The following is a 17,484-nucleotide window of genomic DNA, read 5'->3' as shown; positions in this document are numbered from 1 at the left end:
GGTCTAAGACGTGCAGGCAGTTTCTGTTGAGGAAAGATGCTCTCTCCAAGGGTTTTCTTGTCATGCTTTACCTGCTTGCCCAGAAGACTCCCAGGACACGTGTCGGCGTGTACTTGGCAAGGTCGTGCAACTGTGAGCCAAAACTTTTGAGACTGGGGTGAAACTCCAAGAAATAAGTGCTGTTCTTTTAGGATGGGTGGAAGATTTCCGTTGGGAGGGTGAGTGTCACAGAGGAGTGAGGGGTCGTGGCAGTCCTCAGCCCTTGCGGTTGCCTGGTTGCCATGGGCACGAGGGACCCCAGTGACACGGGCCAGGATTCTCTACGTTGTGACTTGGGGGGGTGTCACCACTGGTCACTTGGCCAATGGCAGGGCTCGGAGCCCCCCCCTCATTTGCATGCCCGCGGGTATAAATTGGGGCGGTGGGGTGTCCCGCAGCACTGAGGCGTCTGGCCAGCGTGGTGGCAAGGCTGAGCTATGGCATCTGCGACGCAAAGAAAGAGGAGGACCCAGCGGGGAAGGAGGACCCAGCGCGGAGGAAAGACCCAGCGCGGAAGAGGCCTCCAGCACAAGAGATCCCTGTCCAAGGCGGGGAAGCCCTTGAGCCAGGTGAAGCGTCGGCCTGCAAAGAAGCAGAGGAAAAGCACTCTGAAACGTGCCCGCCGCACCAGCGCCAAGGCCACGTGGCTTCTTTTCCACCAGAAAGGGCTTGTTGTCATGGCCTACGGACAGGGGCTGACCAAGAGCAAGCGGCCAAGGGACATCCTTGCCAGCAGCCTCAAGCAAGCCAAAGCTGCCTTGCAGCGCATGCAGGCCAAGGCCATGTGCTGGGACCTAGACAGCACCTCCGTGCTCTCTAGAAACAGGCGCTAGAGACAACACCGTCCCTCCCTTGAGCTCTGGCTGGCTGGCAAACAAGTTCTAAAGCTCAAGGGAGAGGAATGAAGGCCCCGAGGCTCCCCAGTTGCTGACAAGAGCTGTGCAACCACCACTTTGGGAAGATCGGAGCAATGCACCAGGTGGAGTGGGGAGTCTGCCAGATGAAAGAGTCAGCGTAGCATTGCAATAAAGTCCGAATATACAGAAGCCTGTGGTGGTGGTGGTGGTGGGTTCTCTTGAAGGAAAGGGTGGTGAGGGTCTGGGCTGTGGCTCAGTGCTTTGTTACTGAGAATCTGTCAGTGTTTGTTGACCTTAGAGAAATACAGGCTTTCACCGCCCCCATGCTGCAAGTAGGCGGTTATAGATTCTTGAATATGCATACTTTAACTACCAGCAGGTGATGGGAACGGCTGCAAGCTGGGGAAGAAGTCCCACCGGTCTAAGTTACCCCAGGACAGTGATACCTGAGTTCCGCTAAACCCATCCCTCATCAACTTGTTACCCATGACAATTAAAGCAGTGATTCTTAAAAAGAAGCAAGATCAGCCTGGCCCGGGAATTGAGTCTGGGCCATGGCAGCAGGAGTGGTGAATCCTAACCACTAGACCACCAGGGAAGCGGCAGGTGGGTGTTGGTGCCGACCACCACCTGTGGGGCCGCGTGCACCCCGCTGCCACCGCCTGTCCCTCCGTGTGGTTTTCTTCCACGTGTGGGTGCAGCTGGCGATGGGTGAACAGTGGAGATTGGTACCGCACCGTGGCTTTGGGGGCGGGGGGGGGGGGGTGGGGAGAGGAAATGGAGAATCAGCGTTTTGCCAGACTCAGGTGCGGGCATAACGGAAGGATTATTTTTTTAAAAAATGATTTAAAACCTCAGCTTTCAGGAGAAAAGGTGGGTCAGAAGTGGGATTTGAACCCACGCCTCCATTCGGGGGCCAGATACCCCCAGGCAGGGACAGCAGAGCCTTGAGTCTGGCGCCTTGGACCACTCGGCCATCCTGACACTGTTGGAAGTTTTCTTCACCCTTGTCATCCTCAAGAATTAACCCTTCCACTTGACCTTTCCTGCCTCTTTTAGAATGCCCCCCAGATTTACCACTTTATTTTTTGCAGCAGTAAAACCCTCTTCTGGCTGTTTGCTGCTCCTCTGACTCCATCGCTCCATCCCCGGCTGCACAGCCTCTGTTGCCCACTCAGGATAACGCAAGGATTTATTTGGGGGGAAGAGCCAGACCAGCCCGATTTACACTGCAACATGCTGCCACCCTGGCTGCAATTTGGTCATCGCCTCTCAAAGGAAAAATTAGGAGAAAGATGAAAAAATAAGATGCATGTTTACATGCTCGTGGTGCTAGTAAAACCCCCGAGTTAATTTAACACCAACTCGGTTTTACTTTCTATTTGTATTCCCTAGCCAAATTAACCGCTTTTCCTTATTTGCCTCTTGGATGTCTCCCCGCCACTTTGGGATTCTTCATTGGTACCCTGGAGTTGCAAGCTGTTGTGGATCAGGTTAGGAAAGGTGAAAATGGACTGTGTTTTGCATCCTTCATCCCCAGCAGATCTTGCAGAACTGGGTAACACGGGCCTGTCCTCTCACCATGGGTATCTCTCCTTGTGTGCCTGGGCTCCCCATGGGCGTGCACACACACACGCACGGGACGTCATAGATGGTAAAGGTTCAGAGAGCAGCTGGCTAAGCTTATGGGGAGGGAAACCAAAGACACTGCAAAATACCGAGGGTTGTTAAATGCTCAGAAATGCCTGGCAGGGATGATGGAGCTGAAGGAGCTCAGTCAGGCTGGGCTCAACCTCTCCAGCCTGTCCTCTGTGCCTTTTCCTGTCTCTTGGAGACACAAAACCCCACGCCCTGCCGTGACTTTCCACCTTCCTTGTGTTTCTGAGATGGGCATCCTGCACCCAAGGCTCTGTCCTGTAGCATGCCCACCATGGGTGCCATCCTCTGGTCCTCACCGCCTCTCCTGCATCCTGACCATCCACTGCCGCTATATGGGGACTTCTTGATCCAAAAGGAGTTGCAGGAAGGTGGTAACTCACAGCTACGCTCACAGAGAAGCTTGTACAGCCCCACTGGACTGAGCAAAAGGTACCTGGTACTGATGTTTAAGGTCAGCCAGAATGCATTTCCCCACCCCAAAGGAGAGACTCTCCCTCACCTGTGCTTGCTCTGCCGTGGCCATGCTTTTCCATCCCTCTCAGCAGCAATGGGGATGCTCTGCTGGAGCCTACGTGGGAAGAAGAAGGTGCTGAGCTGTTTCCCTGGGATAAATCCTGGGCAATCCTGGCCAGTGCTCTTTTTATGGGCATCTGTGCGTGCAAGGGAAAAAGCAGCCTCCTTCATTCCTGCAGGGTTTTCCCCTTGGGAAAAGGGGTCAGCTAGCTCTTGCCCGACAGAGCTCAGCCTTTCCAGACCTTTTCCACCTTCTTGGGACAGATGTGCTGATCCAGGGAAGAGCCAGGAACTGGGAGCAGCTCTGGTCTCCCCATGCCCCTATGTGGCACAACCCCATGCGTGGGGATAGGGCAAGGGCAGGCACTGGTGCTCCCTCTCTCTGCTCCTTGCACTGGTCCCAGTAAAGGGACTGGCGCTGCGCTGGGAGGCAGGGCACCCCGTGTCAGTCTCTCCCTCCCTCCCTGTGCCCATCACCTGGAGTCTCTGGCTCAGGATTTGGTGCGGACAGAGCCCCGGGGCAGGGGGCTGTTGCGTGCCTCGATGGACCTGGCAATGCAGCGGGGCTCTGCCTGCCCCACACCAGCACCCCCTTCCCCAGCCCCCGCTCGGAACGCATCCAGGATTCCTGGAGCAACCCCTTCTCCCCTTCGCCTTCAGCATCCAGCTGATCCAGCCCCTTCCTGTGTCCTCCCATATGCAGCCGAGCTGCAACGCTCCCAGAGCCAACGCAAGGCTGCTTGGTGTCCCCCAGCACCAAGGCTTGGCCCCATGGCCTCCCTCGGGAACTTCCACCCACTGCCACCAGCTGGGGAGTGATGGAGCAAGGAGGCTGCAGAAATCAGCTCTGCTCCCTCCTTCAGCGGAGAGGCAGGGGTTAAATCCCCACGCGTTGGGGAGGGCAGGATTTAGAGATAATTCCCCACCCTTGCACTCTTTCAAAACCAAATTAAGATTTTTGTTTCCTCTCAGCTCCCGGGTTTTCCCAGCCAAGGAGGAGGGATTAAACCACCACCAAACCCCCTGCACCCACCTTAGAGAGAAGCATCCACGTGGTTTCAAATCTTATGGGCTTGTTGGAGGCAAAAGTCCAGGCTCCTCTCTCATTCCCCTGCTGCATTTCTTTGTGTTTGTAGAGTTGTGTTTTCCTTGGCTTTCATGGTCATCTCCTGCAGCAACAAGGAGGGATAACTTGGTAAGTGGGAATTCCCCCTCCTGCCCACCCGCAAACATATGACTCCCGAGCCTGCAGCTTTTAGGGGGGGCAAAATAATCTGTTTTTACCAGCCACGTGATGAAAACAAGGCTTGGGCCGCTTTTGCAGGTGCAAGACCTAATTTCTTGCTTGCGCTGCTCCCATCCCTGATGCTGATCAGACAACCAGACCGGTGTCCCCCTTTCCCACCTGGGGGATGCCCTGTTGCCCCAGAGAGACCCCTACATGCTTCCCTACGGTTGCAATACTCAAAATATCCCCTCCTGTGTAGAGGGATTTTTAAAGGACCGAGGACATATGTTACCATTGTCCGGGTTGGACAACCCAGCCCTCTTAGTTAAAGCTGCAGAGCAACTTTAAATTGTCCTGGTGAATTGAAGAATCAGTCAGCAATACGCAGGCGAGCGGAGGTTATCTTTATTCGGCAGCGCTGGGTGCATGGGGGATCGCTCCGCCAAAGTCACGCACCCCGAGGGGACTTTTCGGTCCCCCCTTTATACAAGCTACTCAGTTTTCCAAGAAATGGTTTACATATTCCTTACAGTTCTGAGAATTCATTTACATATCTCGTGCCTGCGCAATGTCCTTGAGGAGTTGTCTCTGGGCAGACTCTATTCCTCAGTGGCCATGTTTAAAGTCTTTGTCTTTGTCACATTGCGTGTGCAACAGGAATCTAAGACAAAATGTCCCTTCTGAAGATAACCAACCCAGGGACTTAGCAGTCTGTGCATCCGTCATGTGGCAGTAAGGGTCCTCGGACATTTCCTGACTTTATCTAAACATAGGTGCGTCATCCTTTAGGTAAGTGGTACAGCATTCACTATTCAGAAGTCATCAGATAGTTTTTACTAATTGCAGTATCTTTAATAACTATGATAAATCTTGAATAGGTCCTTCTAGAAGGCAGGCTTGACTTTAAATCTATTTCAAAAATATATATTAGAAGAAAATGTAAGCTATCCTACAGCCTGAAGCAAGACACCTTTATCTCTTTTCTTCTGACATATCTAAATATCTGCTGTGGATCTTTGGCACTGAAAAAAACCCTGCCAATTTTGATAAAAGGTTTATGATTTTTTCCTTCAGATGCTTTTAAGAAAATGAAGTACTTGTTGGAGTAGTGGAACTTGTTTTGAGGCTTTCAGAACATATCTGCCACTGAAAAAATAACAAGAAAAATGATTGTTTCATTATTTTTTTAAAGTGTTTAAAGATGTTTAGTTCTGTTCCTGCACAGATAACTAGAACTTTCTCAGTATTCATTAGGGAAGAACATTCAAGGAAAAGAGATTGAATATTTCTCCACAATTTGACTCCAAATGGTAGCTCTTCAAGGAAATAATCATGGCACACTGGCAGGTCTCGAGGGGAAGAGTTTGACCCTGTCATGGCCTTAGCCATGTTTTCTCATGAAAAATTAATTCTCTGTTCCTAGCATTTTTTCATCAAGAGAATGTATTTAAAGAAAAAAAATATAAGTTTTTCTATACATACAGAAAGTACGATTGTGTAAAGTGTAGTAGAAATTCATTGTCCTATAAGAACTGTGCATGTGAAAGTTCTGATGTTCTAATGCTTACAATCCTTATAATTATTTTTTTCTTAAATCTAAAACTTACAGAAAACCATCTCCAAGAATGATTCCACATTTTTGTCAAAAATATTCGTAAGAGTTTTTCTTCTGTTGAAGTATAGGGGGTATATCTACCCTATCTACTAGCCTGGTTTTTGAAGAATGTAATCTGATTGAAGCACTCTTTGGTCTTTTTCAAAACTGTTTTTTTCTTCATTGAGGAAGGCCTCAGGCCCATTTTTCAACCTGATAAGGAATTCCTGTTGTCTTTTTGGGATGGGGGGATAATAGGCTGTTGAAAAAATTGCATTAGACCTGCAGAAATCTTACAGACATTGATGTACTGATAGGCAAGACCATCTAAACTCTGCCTGGCACCTTCATTACTCTTGATTTGTCTGGGTCTCGCCCAGCAGGGTTGATACTTTAGCTTGACAAATATTTGAGTCATTTGCTAAAACTGTCACCTGTATCTGTTGAGAAGAATCTTGCTTTCTGTTTGCAAATATTGCTGTAAAGATGGATAGCTGCATAAGATCTCAATGTACAACAAATCCTATAGATTTATAACAGTGCAAAATTGGATGTAACTAATCCATGGGAATGAGGAGGCTCAGAAACTCTAGAGGAAATCCCTACAGAAACTTTCCAAAATTACGTTTAAATAGCATGAGGGAACCTAGAGCCGTAAAAGCAAAAAGGGATGGAAAAAGGAATTTTTTGCAACCTGTGGAAAAAATTTAAAATATTTCTTGTGCCAACTTTGCTATTAGTACTGACTCATGTTGACAGCCATTAGTAGATCAGAATTTGTAGATGCTTACAGGGTTGCTTGCTGTTATATTAACATTTGTATGTCAGGCTGTAATTCTGTGTGACATGGTATTAAAGCTGAAAGTCCTGATAGGAAGCTTACAAACTCACTAAAAACATTGGGAAAAAATAATACAAATTGACAGTAGTCCAATATTGTGTGTGTGTCTGCCACGAAAGTTGAAAGGCTTTCTTTGCCAGCCAGTAAAGCTTCTACTTTAATTCTAATAACTGAGAGAACCAGAGTACCTGGATTCTGGTTTCGGTAGTGACCTTACTGTTTCCCGGCTTATATATAGCACACGGAGCTCTTGCCTACAGAGGTAGTAACTGGAGGCAGATGAAGATTAGAGAGGCCCTTGTTACGGGGACTGTTGTCCTCTAATAAGCAGAAGTGACTCTGATATAATATGTTTCAGAAAATTTGTTTTATGAAGATCTCTGGTAGCTCACTGAGGTAAAAAACTACAGGTAATAAACAAAAGGGATTTGGGGGGGGGGAATTCTTCCCCCAGAAATGGGGGAGACATAAATATCACATACAGAAGCTTAATCAAAAAAGTTGACCTTTTAATTTTCAAGTTGCCCCAATAATCTGAGTTTGATGAAAATTATTTTGGAATTCTTTCAGTCAAGCAAATTATGTTCCCATGGTATGTACGTCAGCATGTTATAGGATCTTGCATTAGAAGCTAGAAGACGGCTGAGTATTTGTTGGTTCAGGAAGATCCTTTGTCAGTGCCATTATAATCTGGCCTGAAGAGCATCCATGGTTTGACAGAAAGTTCATATTGGGTGAAATGCCCATAAGGTTCCTTGACAGCGAGCATGGCTATAAGATGTGGGATTTTTTTGAGGGGGGAGAAGGGGACCACGTGAAACCATCTTTACCTCAGAAGCAACTTCAAAGTCAAGCAAGCAAATGCTGCAGTCTCCACGTCTTGGTATCTGAGTAGGCGGAATAAGCATTTCCTAAAGTGGTTTTATGTGAAGGCTATCTTCCGGTTTGGTGTCTTTCTCATATATTGTTTTCACAAGTTAAGAGTAGTGAAAACTTACTGCGTGACACCCTTGCCCTCATGAAAGAGGAGGCAGAGACTCGCCGGGCCGACCCTGTCTGTGATGCGGTGGATGTCTCTGTCCTGCAGGGCAATGGGTGGGAGTGAGCCATCACCACCCCCCCGCCCCCGCCCCCATCCCCCCCGGGCAGCAGGCAGTGAGCAGCAGGAGCAAAGGCATCTGGAGGGGCAGGAGAGGAGCGGCAGCGAACTGCTCTCCCTGCCTGAAATCCCGAGGCTGCAGAGCAGGCACAGAGGCTCTGCGGGAGAGTTTTACTGCAGGTCGATACTTGGGCGTATTCAGGTGAGGGAACAGCTGGGGACATGGTAGGTGAAGAACTAATTGCTTAGTGAAAAGGCTGCTCATTCCGTCTGACGTGTGGTAACTCGGGGTAAGTTATAAAGCGGGGTGTTTATTGCGGTGCCGGCTGCAAGGGGGGTCGCTCCTCCTAACTTGCACACGTAGTTTTACTCACGATACATATTTACACAGTGAAGTTGGTTAGTTCTGCCCAAAGCCTACACCTACGAGCTAATTATCGGTTAGTTGCCTTCTCGCTGCAGTTTAAAGGTAGAGTTCATTTTAAATTTCCTCCCCATGCTCCCCGGGCGGGGGGGTTCACTCTCTTCGGGGGGCCATTTGAGTAGGAGGTCGGGATCTCCCCCACCACAGTGATTGTACCCCGGTGTCCTTGAGCCTTACCCCTTCAGCAGCCCGTTTTCTTCCAGCAGCTCGCAGGCCCCCGCCAGAGGCTCCGTATTCACAGGCCGGTGGGGCTCGGCTCCCCCTGCCCTGGCTGCCCCCCGAGGCGCTGAGCGGGCGAGCCCCAGCCCCTCTCTGCAGGCAGGGGGGCTCCTGCCCGCCTGCCGGTGGCTGCTGGCCCCGGGGCGGCTCCTGCCTGCAGCCCGGCTTTCGGGGGGCACCGCGCTGTCTGGGGTCGGGGGGGCACAGCCCTGAGCGCTACAGCTTGCCTACCGGCAGGCAGAGCCGCTCGGCGTTAAGGCCAGCGTAGTTTTTGCGTGTGTTTGGTCGTGATTTGGCTTCAGGAGAATAATGCTTTTGAGGTATGATGGCATGAAATCATGATTGAAACAGAGCAGGCATCTGCAGGAGAAATACCAGCTTGGGTGTAAGTCGGTGAGCCGTTTTGCCTCTCCCCAGCATTACCTTTAATGTTCGTTGTTGGAGGGGAATCTGTCGTGCCAGAGGTATTGTTATAGTTTAGCTGTCCCATGAAATGACAGAGACTGGCCAGTTAGAAAATGTGATTTATTAAAGCAAGCGACAAGTAAGCAAAACAGCGCTGGGCGGCCGGGGAGTCTCCTGCTCCACCAACGGCGCGCAAATTCAAGCAAGCTGAGCAGCTCTTTTTCTCTTCCCCGAGGTCGCTTCTGACACCTTCAGTAGCCCCTCTGCTGCTTCTGTTGTGGTGGTTTCTTGTCAGACAGGACGTTCCCATGTTTGGTGTAGCAAGATCACATTGTGGACATGTCTCTTCTTGTTAAACAGGAAGTTCTTAAGACCACCACAACGGGTTCGTTCCTCTTGCTTACCTTGGTCGATCAGCAAATTACCTTTAGTTACTTATTACAATTCCCCCCTTCTTTTATTTGTAAGTAATTTGCTGATCAAACCTAGACAATACCTCACAAGCTGCATCTAATTCAGGATTTTCATTTGGTATGATTTTCATCTCTAGTTCTGATTGCTTCATCACCATTAGCTGCACTTTTTCCAACCTGTTTTTCACAAAAGTTACAAATTTATTAATGATACAGGGTCCGAAAGTCAGAACCAATAACAACATTATGAGGGGTCCCACCAAAGTAGAAATTAAAGTAGTCAGCCAGGGTGACTGTGGCTGTAAAATTCTTTACCTTTTGCTTTTTCTTGTTACCTTTTTTGTTCTTTAATAACTCTGTTGGGTCCCACTGCTTGTGGCAGTTTTAGTTCATGTTTCTGAATAAATATTAAGACCCCTCTATCAGCTCCAGGTTCCCAATATCTTATTCCCCAGGTTCGTCCTAATAGCCATCCGTGGTCATTAGGCTGCAGGATTTCTAGTATATAACATGCTTACAGTTGCCAAGATGGGGGTCCTCTACGTGTCTATCCCAGCTAGGAGCTGGCGGATTGCATCCTCCGGGTCCCCATGTTATATTTAAGAATCTATTTTTAATGGCTACGTCCCAGTTTGAAGCTATGGTTTCACATCCCCAATATGCACAGTAATAGTGATTAGGGAAATTGCAGTAGCTTTTCCCTGGATTCGAACTGGGGCAGAGATAAAAAGGTTTTATTGTTCTTTCTCGTCAGCTGGGTGGGTCTAGTTCATAAAAGACTAAATCTTCCAATTTAACTTGGAATTTTGGGGATCTGGCTGTCACGTTATACCGAACTTCTATTGAATCTTCCCATCAACCTAAGGTCTAATTGAAGGGTAATGCTCATTTTCTTTTTTTTTTGAAGTCATGGTAATCAATACCATTAATAGGATACCAGCTTTCATTTCCCCACTGTTCAGTACCTCTCTGCCTTCCTCGTCTACTCTTTTGCAGAGAGCAATGGGATATCAATATCTTCTCAGCAGCAGCAGGTAGTCTTCAGGGGAATTTTGCTGTTATCCTGTCAATAGTTTCCAAGGTCTAAAGAGTTAGTTATCTCTTAAATATATTTCCACCTGTTTGGTTGTTGTGTCCATTTCCAGGCGAATCTTATAGTACGCTGTCTTAAAACTCTGTACCAGTCTGTTTCATGTACTTCCCAAAGTTCAGGTACTGACAGTTCCCATCCACAAAATAATTTACAAATTTCCACTTGATCCTCTGGTCCCCTGGTACGTATCGAATCATTGTGACATTTCATACAGTAAGGTTGTCTCTTAAATGAAACACAGGACCAATCTCTATTACAATTTAGACATCGGCAAACAACCCAACATACATGTCTGGAAGTGGGGTGTTTTAAGCAGCGTATTCCCCGGAGATCTCCTATTCTGGGTGATTCGGGTATCTCCGTCTCTGTGTTGTTTTGCGGTCAGCCAGCAATGGTGAGACAGATAGCGATGTCCCAATAACGTCCTTCACACCGTCCCGTGGCTCAACATTGCTGCACCGTGGGTGGCATAGATAGAGAGAGAGAAAAGATTCTGCCAACTGTACAAAGGAGGTTAACAGTCTTTATCTAAGCATTAAACCCATTTACCATTATCAATAAACAATAACAGGCAATAACTACAAATGACTAACAAGAACTATAAATCCCTAACAAACGTTAGCTAACAACTCAAAACTCAAACATGTCATAAGCTAATTTCAAAACATTATCATAACAGGATGACATAACAAAACACAATAAAACATTTCTTAGCATATATAAGGTTTGTTTGTGGGGGTTAAGAATCAAGAGCCAAGAGGTGGGCATTTAAAGGGGTAAATTTTCATGCCCCTTTAAGGTTAGGCTGCGCATGCATTTTCATTGTGCAGTTTTGGTCAGGGCATTAGCCTGAATCTTGACCAGGAGGGTCACGGACCAATTTGTTTGTCTCGCCACAAACAATCCTTATCATTTTGGAAAAGATGGGAGCAGGAGACGACACACTCTGTACGGTTTTGCTGTTCAGCCTTTGTCTCGTCGTGACTACAGTAACCATCAGTATGTGCTTTTGTGAGTGTTTTTGGTCACGCCGGTACAGAAGAGTGCGATCTCTTCCTCGCAATCCGCCCCGAGAAGTGGAACCCATGGGATACCAAAGCAGAGTGCGAGAGACTGTTCTATAAACAAAAGAAAACTGTTGATCTCCAGCAGTTACCACGTGACTTGTTATTTGTTTCTGTTCATCTTCGTTACCTCGTGAAGAAAAATACCAAGGACCAGACACAGACTATCGTGGAGGGAACAGATGGAGTTACCACCCCGACATTATTCAGGACTGTGCTGGACTCACGAGTGAAGAAGCCTGTTTTCCACCTCACATGAGACTTTGCTGGACTGGTATTCTGTTATTCAACTTCTAGTTCATGTTTGTTAAGAAATTGTTATTTGTTGTTTACTGGTTGTCAAATGATTCATTGAATTTACTTTACATCTAACACACGGTTTTCAAAATAAATCAAAAGGGTTGGGTAATACATATAATAACCTACAAAAACAAAACCTGAAACCAACACTTAAAACTATACATTCCACTTAAGTAATAAATGAACTATAAATACTATAGTTTCTATAAACATTCTTTTTTTGTTGTTTTTATATATATCTATGCGTCACTATCATGGCTAGACTATAGGGATTTCACATGTGCGGTCTTTCCAGATTGTTCCAGTACATTCTGTGGGGTTTAAAATTGCGCATGCGCATGTTCAAAGGCATACACGATAAAAGATGGCTGCTGAGTGTCCAGATGAAGTCCTGGACCCATTTCCCGAGCTTACCACTCCGGTAAGTTTGTTAATGGTGACATTTATGGCACTATGGCCAAATGACAGGTCCTTGCTTTCAATGCAATGTTTTCTCACCGTCAGACCGCCACGTCACCTGCCAGGGAGGAAGGGTCTGGAGTGCGCATTTCCCCCTCTGAACGTCCCGTAAGGTGAGTGTTTTTTAAACGTCTAACCTGTATGGTTCATTATAAAGGGGAATCAAAAACCTTTTTTTTTTTTTTTCTCGTTGTTTAGGCACAGGGTGCATTTTTCTACTGTCACACGTCAAGAACTTATGGTGGAGGTGGAAAAGTATAAAAGACGTTACCACATCCCCGTCTGTGCGTTCCTGATGGTTGTTTTCTTTGCTATTCTATGTGTATTCTTAATCGGCCTACATTGTTGTATGAATTGTTAATAGTTACTTATTCCCAGATTCCTGTTTGCTATTAAATTGTTATTGTGTTAACTATATAATCTGTATTGTTGACTGTACATTTTGGCGTACTACTCGAATTTGTTTAACGCCATTGGGTGAAATCATAGTAGCAAATTGCATGTTAGTTATAACACGTTGAATTAATCTTATAAAACATGGAACAGCACATGGCAAAAACAATAAGGTGGCTAATCCACATAACAAATAAAATAGGATTCGTTTTACCCAGGGGCTCCCGAGAAGCCAGGAAAACAAGTCAATATTCCAGTCTTTCCAAGTTCGGATGGGAACATGGGCTAACTTCCCTGTCTCTGATGTGATTTGTTTAACTACCTCACCATTGCCATCAATTTTCAAATAACAATTGGAAACATTTAATTTACCACAAACACTTCCTTCTTCGGCTAGCAGGAAATCGAGAATCATTAGAATAGTTTGGCTCCTGATCTGTACTTACAGTTTGGATTTTACCATCTGGTATTAAGGATGATTCCTCCTTTCCTACCTCCTCTGCTGCTGCAGAGTGTCATCTGCACATCCCATAACAAGTCACCGTCACGGTAAAACACACAGATTTACATTAGTAGAACTGCTACAGAGTGTATTTTATTTCAGTTTTTCTGCCAATATCCCCCATAGCCTTGCTGAGCAAGGGATATTGTTTTACCTGAACTAGGCAGGCCTTCCCCTTATCATTTTTACTGTAACAGGTAAAGCATTTTTTCCTTACCTGGAATTTATTTCCAGATATGCCTGCTTAAAGATTTCTTTTCCACTTAAAGATTTTGGTGAATTTGGCATTCTTACTTGTTTTCTTAGTTTGTACTTTAAAGGTTTCAGGATGTTTTCCTGGTGGCCAGCAGCTCCCACAGCTTCTTTTCACTGAAGTTTAACACCAAATAAGTTGGTTTTGTATTCACTAAAAATTCCACCTCATTTTTCCTAGTCCCTAGTTCACCAGAACCCCTTGTTGGTTCTTTAGCTCAGGGCAATCTCGCTTCCAGTGTCCGCTTTCCCTACAATATGCTCATTCACGTCTGCCTGATATTCCTCCTCGGTCTCTGCTTCATCTCCTCTACCAGTTTAGCACGACCCGGCTCTTCTTCTCTTACCTTCTGTACACGTCCCCTGTTCCTTCTATCAACTTTTCTACATCACGATTACCTTGGTAAAAATCAACTCGAACCTTTATCCAGTCCTATTCACAACCAACTTTCCAACATCTAAATTTCCCCATCAGAGATTCACCTTTACTCTCCTCAGACCCGCTGCCTGCCCTAGAGGGGCCGTTACCGGTCCTGTTGTGCTGCAAATGCTGCAGCAATCGGGGTGACATTGTCAGGTCCTTCTGCTCAATTGTCAGCAACAGCAACCCCCTCCTCCTCACCAGCAGAAGGGTTCGGGGCAGGAGATGCTCTTCCTGCTCTGCAGGTTACACAAGCCTGCCTCTGCAGCAGCACTTCTGTTTTAACTCTTTCTTACCCTGAATGCAAATCTGCTCCTTGTTGCTTTAAGTCTGCGTTCTTACATACCGTGCCTTCGCAGGCAAACAGCAAACACCCTGCCATGCGTCCCGCAGGACTCAGCCGCACCTTCGAGGGGCTACGGGGCTTTGTACAAACTCACCCCGATACTTTAACACTTTCACAGGGTCTAGATAGCAGCGGGAGGGGAGTGAGGGAGGTGGTAAGGGCTGGGGGGTGGGTGGGCGGTGGAGGTATATACGGAGGGGGAGAGGTAGGGATCTCATCCTCACTTCTATTCTTCTTCTTTTCCCCCCTTTGTTTTCTTTTAACGGGAACAAAAGGGCCCTAGTTTCAGACCCTACCCATAAGGAAGCATACTCACTTTCCTGCAGGCAAAAGGGTCTTTTGAATTCACATATATATTCAAAGCCTGGCATATCCAGTCTTCAGATGCCCCGAAGACCGGTCAGTAGAGGTGGTCGCCCCTAATTTGTTTCCCACCCCAAACTTCCATACAGTAGTGTATCAATCTTACTTTACTCTTACCCTGCCTAGAAGGGTACGCATCCCAAAATTTTATCCTTAGTCCTAGCGGACTCTCCGGTGGTATCTGTGGGAGCCTAATCTGGACCCCAGAACCACCCATGGGATCAGAGGGCTTGCTTTTCCTCTGTCCCGTCTTCCGAGGCGCCTTCTTTCACTCACGCACTCGCTTCCCCTGGTTCGTGGCGCAGCCCCTCGCGGGGTCTGGAAAGCTCACTACTGAGGGTCCGCACTCACTTCGCCCTCCCTGGGCGTCTCACACAAGCACGCTTCAGGATACCCAACCCCAACCGAACGGTTAACCGGCCTATACTCACCCGTCCTGCGTCTTCATTCGGGCTTCGTGCACAAAGATTACGGGGTAACCGGTTTTATTTGCTTACTGTCACATTTGAGGTTCGTCGGTAAAGGATTTGGCGTAGAAGCACCCTGACAAGGGCCGCTTATCCAGCGGGGCGCCTCCCCTGCCACGGACCTCAGGGCAGATTGCCTTTATCCGAGTCACGGCACCAAAATTGTTAGAGTTTACCTGTCCAATGAAATGCCAGAGACTGGCCAGTTAGAAAATGTGATTTATTAAAGCAAGCGACAAGTAAGCAAAACAGCGCTGGGCGGCCGGGGAGTCTCCTGCTCCACCAACGGCGCGCAAATTCAAGCAAGCTGAGCAGCTCTTTTTCTCTTCCCCGAGGTCGCTTCTGACACCCTCAGTAGCCCCTCTGCTGCTTCTGTTGTGGTGGTTTCTTGTCAGACGGGACGTTCCCATGTTTGGTGTAGCAAGATCACATTGTGGACATGTCTCTTCTTGTTAAACAGGAAGTTCTTAAGACCACCACAACGGGTTCGTTCCTCTTGCTTACCTTGGTCGATCAGCAAATTACCTTGAGTTACTTATTACAGTACCAGCCCAGGAGAGAGGGGAGGCTGCTGCAGCCCCCGCCCCGGCTGCGGCCAAGGAAGTGTGTTCCAGTGGGCACACGCGTGCCGAGCGGGCATGCCCACCGCACACACGTGTGCATGCAGTTCGGGTCAGCGCTCGGTTATGCGGTGTGCATACCCGCACAGGCAGGCAGAGGCAGCCCCCAGCCCCCCGGTGCCTGTAAGCACGCTGCAGGGGGCTGCGCTTTTCCAGCCCCGGGGGGGCACCGGGGCCCGGGGGGCAGCGATCTCCCTCGGGCTCTCGGCAGAGGAGCTCGGCAGCAGCCCGGGCTGCGAGAGGGGGGCGGCTCGGGGGGCGGGGGGCCACCCGGGGCGGGGGGGACACCCCTCCCGGCCGGCGGGCGGTCCGGCAGGCGGTGCCGCGGGCTGGAGCGACCCCGCCCGCCCCTCCCTCGGGGACAGCCGGCGGCTGGAACCCGGCCGCCGCCTCCCGCCCCCCCGCGCGGTCGGGGCTGTCGCTGCCGAGGTTCGGCGACGGCGGCGCTGGCCGTGCCCGGCTCGGGGCAGGCGTCTGCCAGCCGGAGACCGGACCCCTTTTCCGGGAGAGGCCGGAGCGAGGCGGCGAGCGCCGGGGAGCGCGCAGGGAAGGGAGCGGGCAGCCCTCCGCAGGGGGCGAGCCCGGGGGCTGCGCTGCGGCTCCGCACTCGCGGCTCCGCCTCAGCCGCAGGCAGCCCCCGCAGAGCCGCCCCCGGCCCCGCCCGCGCCGCGCCGCAGGCAGCCCCCGGCGCCCCGGGAAGCGCTGCGGACCGACGGCTTGCACATCGGTGGTCAGCAGAAGGCAGCTCTGCGCCTTAAGTGGCGGACGTAGAGAAAAGATGTGTCTGCAGCGAAGCACGGGAGAGGGTCCGGAGGACAGAGCGTGTTGCAGGCGCTTGGCAGCACACGGCCTCGGGAGGGGGAACAGACGCCATGGGTCAAGCTGGGGCATAAGGTAAGCTCAAGGAGAACCAGTTGGTTAATGGGACCAAACAGAAATGACTTGAACCGTGCATGAACACTTGAGTGAAACTAAAGACCGCTGTGCCTTTAAATGGGGACGAGGCTCGTAAGACCCAGTGAGGATTAAGTGTGACTAAAGGTCATCGTAAACGGTTTTTCCAGGTGTATAAAGTATTTTCCTGTCGCGAAGAGCTGTGCTAGCTTTGTGGGTTTGCCCCCCAGCTCCCATCCCCGCAGAGACGCGTGCCTGGTCCCTCGGCCGTGCGGGTGCTCGATCCGTTGCACGGCGGGCGATGGGATCCGGCGGTTCGACGGCAGCATCAGGTCCCGAGGAGACGGTCGCTGCCAGCCCCGGCCGGGCTCGGCGCTCGGAGGGGCTGCGCGACGTCCCGGTGCGACATGTCCCTTCCCGGGGCTCGGCCCCCGTCTGGGTGCGAGGGGGGGTGGCGGCGCGGCGGGTGGCGGGCCTGCCGGGGTGGGAGATGCGGCTCCAGGTGCTTTGCCCGCCGGCCCGGACGGTGCTTTCGCCTCTCGTTACGCGTTCGGGGGAGGCAGGAGGGTCGCCGTTACCGTCAGCGAGCCCGTGCTGCCGCCGCTGCCCGGCGTCGGGGCTGTGTGGCATCCCGGGGTGGCGGGGAGCGGAGCGATGCGCCTCGTCTTTGCAGGGTGCTGAGCTGCCCTTCCCCGGGGCCAGGGCTCGCTGCCGCTTCCAGCTGCACAGGATTTGGTCCCGCAGCCTCAGTGTGAGGGCTGGATTTTCGCGAAACGAGGAGGAGCTGCTGGCACCTTCTGGTCGGCTTGATTTCTTGCTGTGCTTTTCGTACATTTTTAATAGCCCGGTGGAGTACAAATTGTAAAGGAAACTTCATACGCAGAGTTTTAAAGTTTGAAGAGAGATTATTCACCCTCTAGCTGTCGTGAGGTTTCACCTCTCCTTCCTGGCAGGACTGATCTTCCAGTTAGAAGTGAAACAAGGTCAAACGGTTAAAAAAAAAAGGTTTCCTTCTGTCA

At 49.6% G+C, this 17,484-nt stretch overlaps 1 long non-coding RNA gene and 1 other non-coding gene across 2 annotated transcripts; one reads left to right on the top strand and one right to left on the bottom strand.

Moving 5' to 3' along the window:
* Window positions 1-1,772: 1,772 nt before the first annotated feature.
* TRNAL-CAA lies at window positions 1,773-1,880 on the bottom strand. The gene is made up of 2 exons: window positions 1,843-1,880; window positions 1,773-1,818 (listed from the first exon to the last, which is right to left on the bottom strand). It is a non-coding gene; the product is annotated as a tRNA-Leu (tRNA).
* A 6,083-nt stretch (window positions 1,881-7,963) lies between these two features.
* On the top strand, window positions 7,964-12,685 carry LOC121080237. Its single transcript, XR_005825308.1, has 2 exons — window positions 7,964-8,032; window positions 12,253-12,685. It is a non-coding gene; the product is annotated as an uncharacterized LOC121080237 (long non-coding RNA).
* The last annotated feature ends 4,799 nt before the right edge of the window (window positions 12,686-17,484 follow it).

The sequence above is a fragment of the Falco naumanni genome, chromosome 23 (assembly GCF_017639655.2).
Source record: "Falco naumanni isolate bFalNau1 chromosome 23, bFalNau1.pat, whole genome shotgun sequence".
In the NCBI taxonomy this organism is placed as follows: Eukaryota; Metazoa; Chordata; class Aves; order Falconiformes; family Falconidae; genus Falco; species Falco naumanni.
Note: the sequence above shows the minus strand (reverse complement) of the source record. Positions and strands in the feature narration are given on the sequence as shown.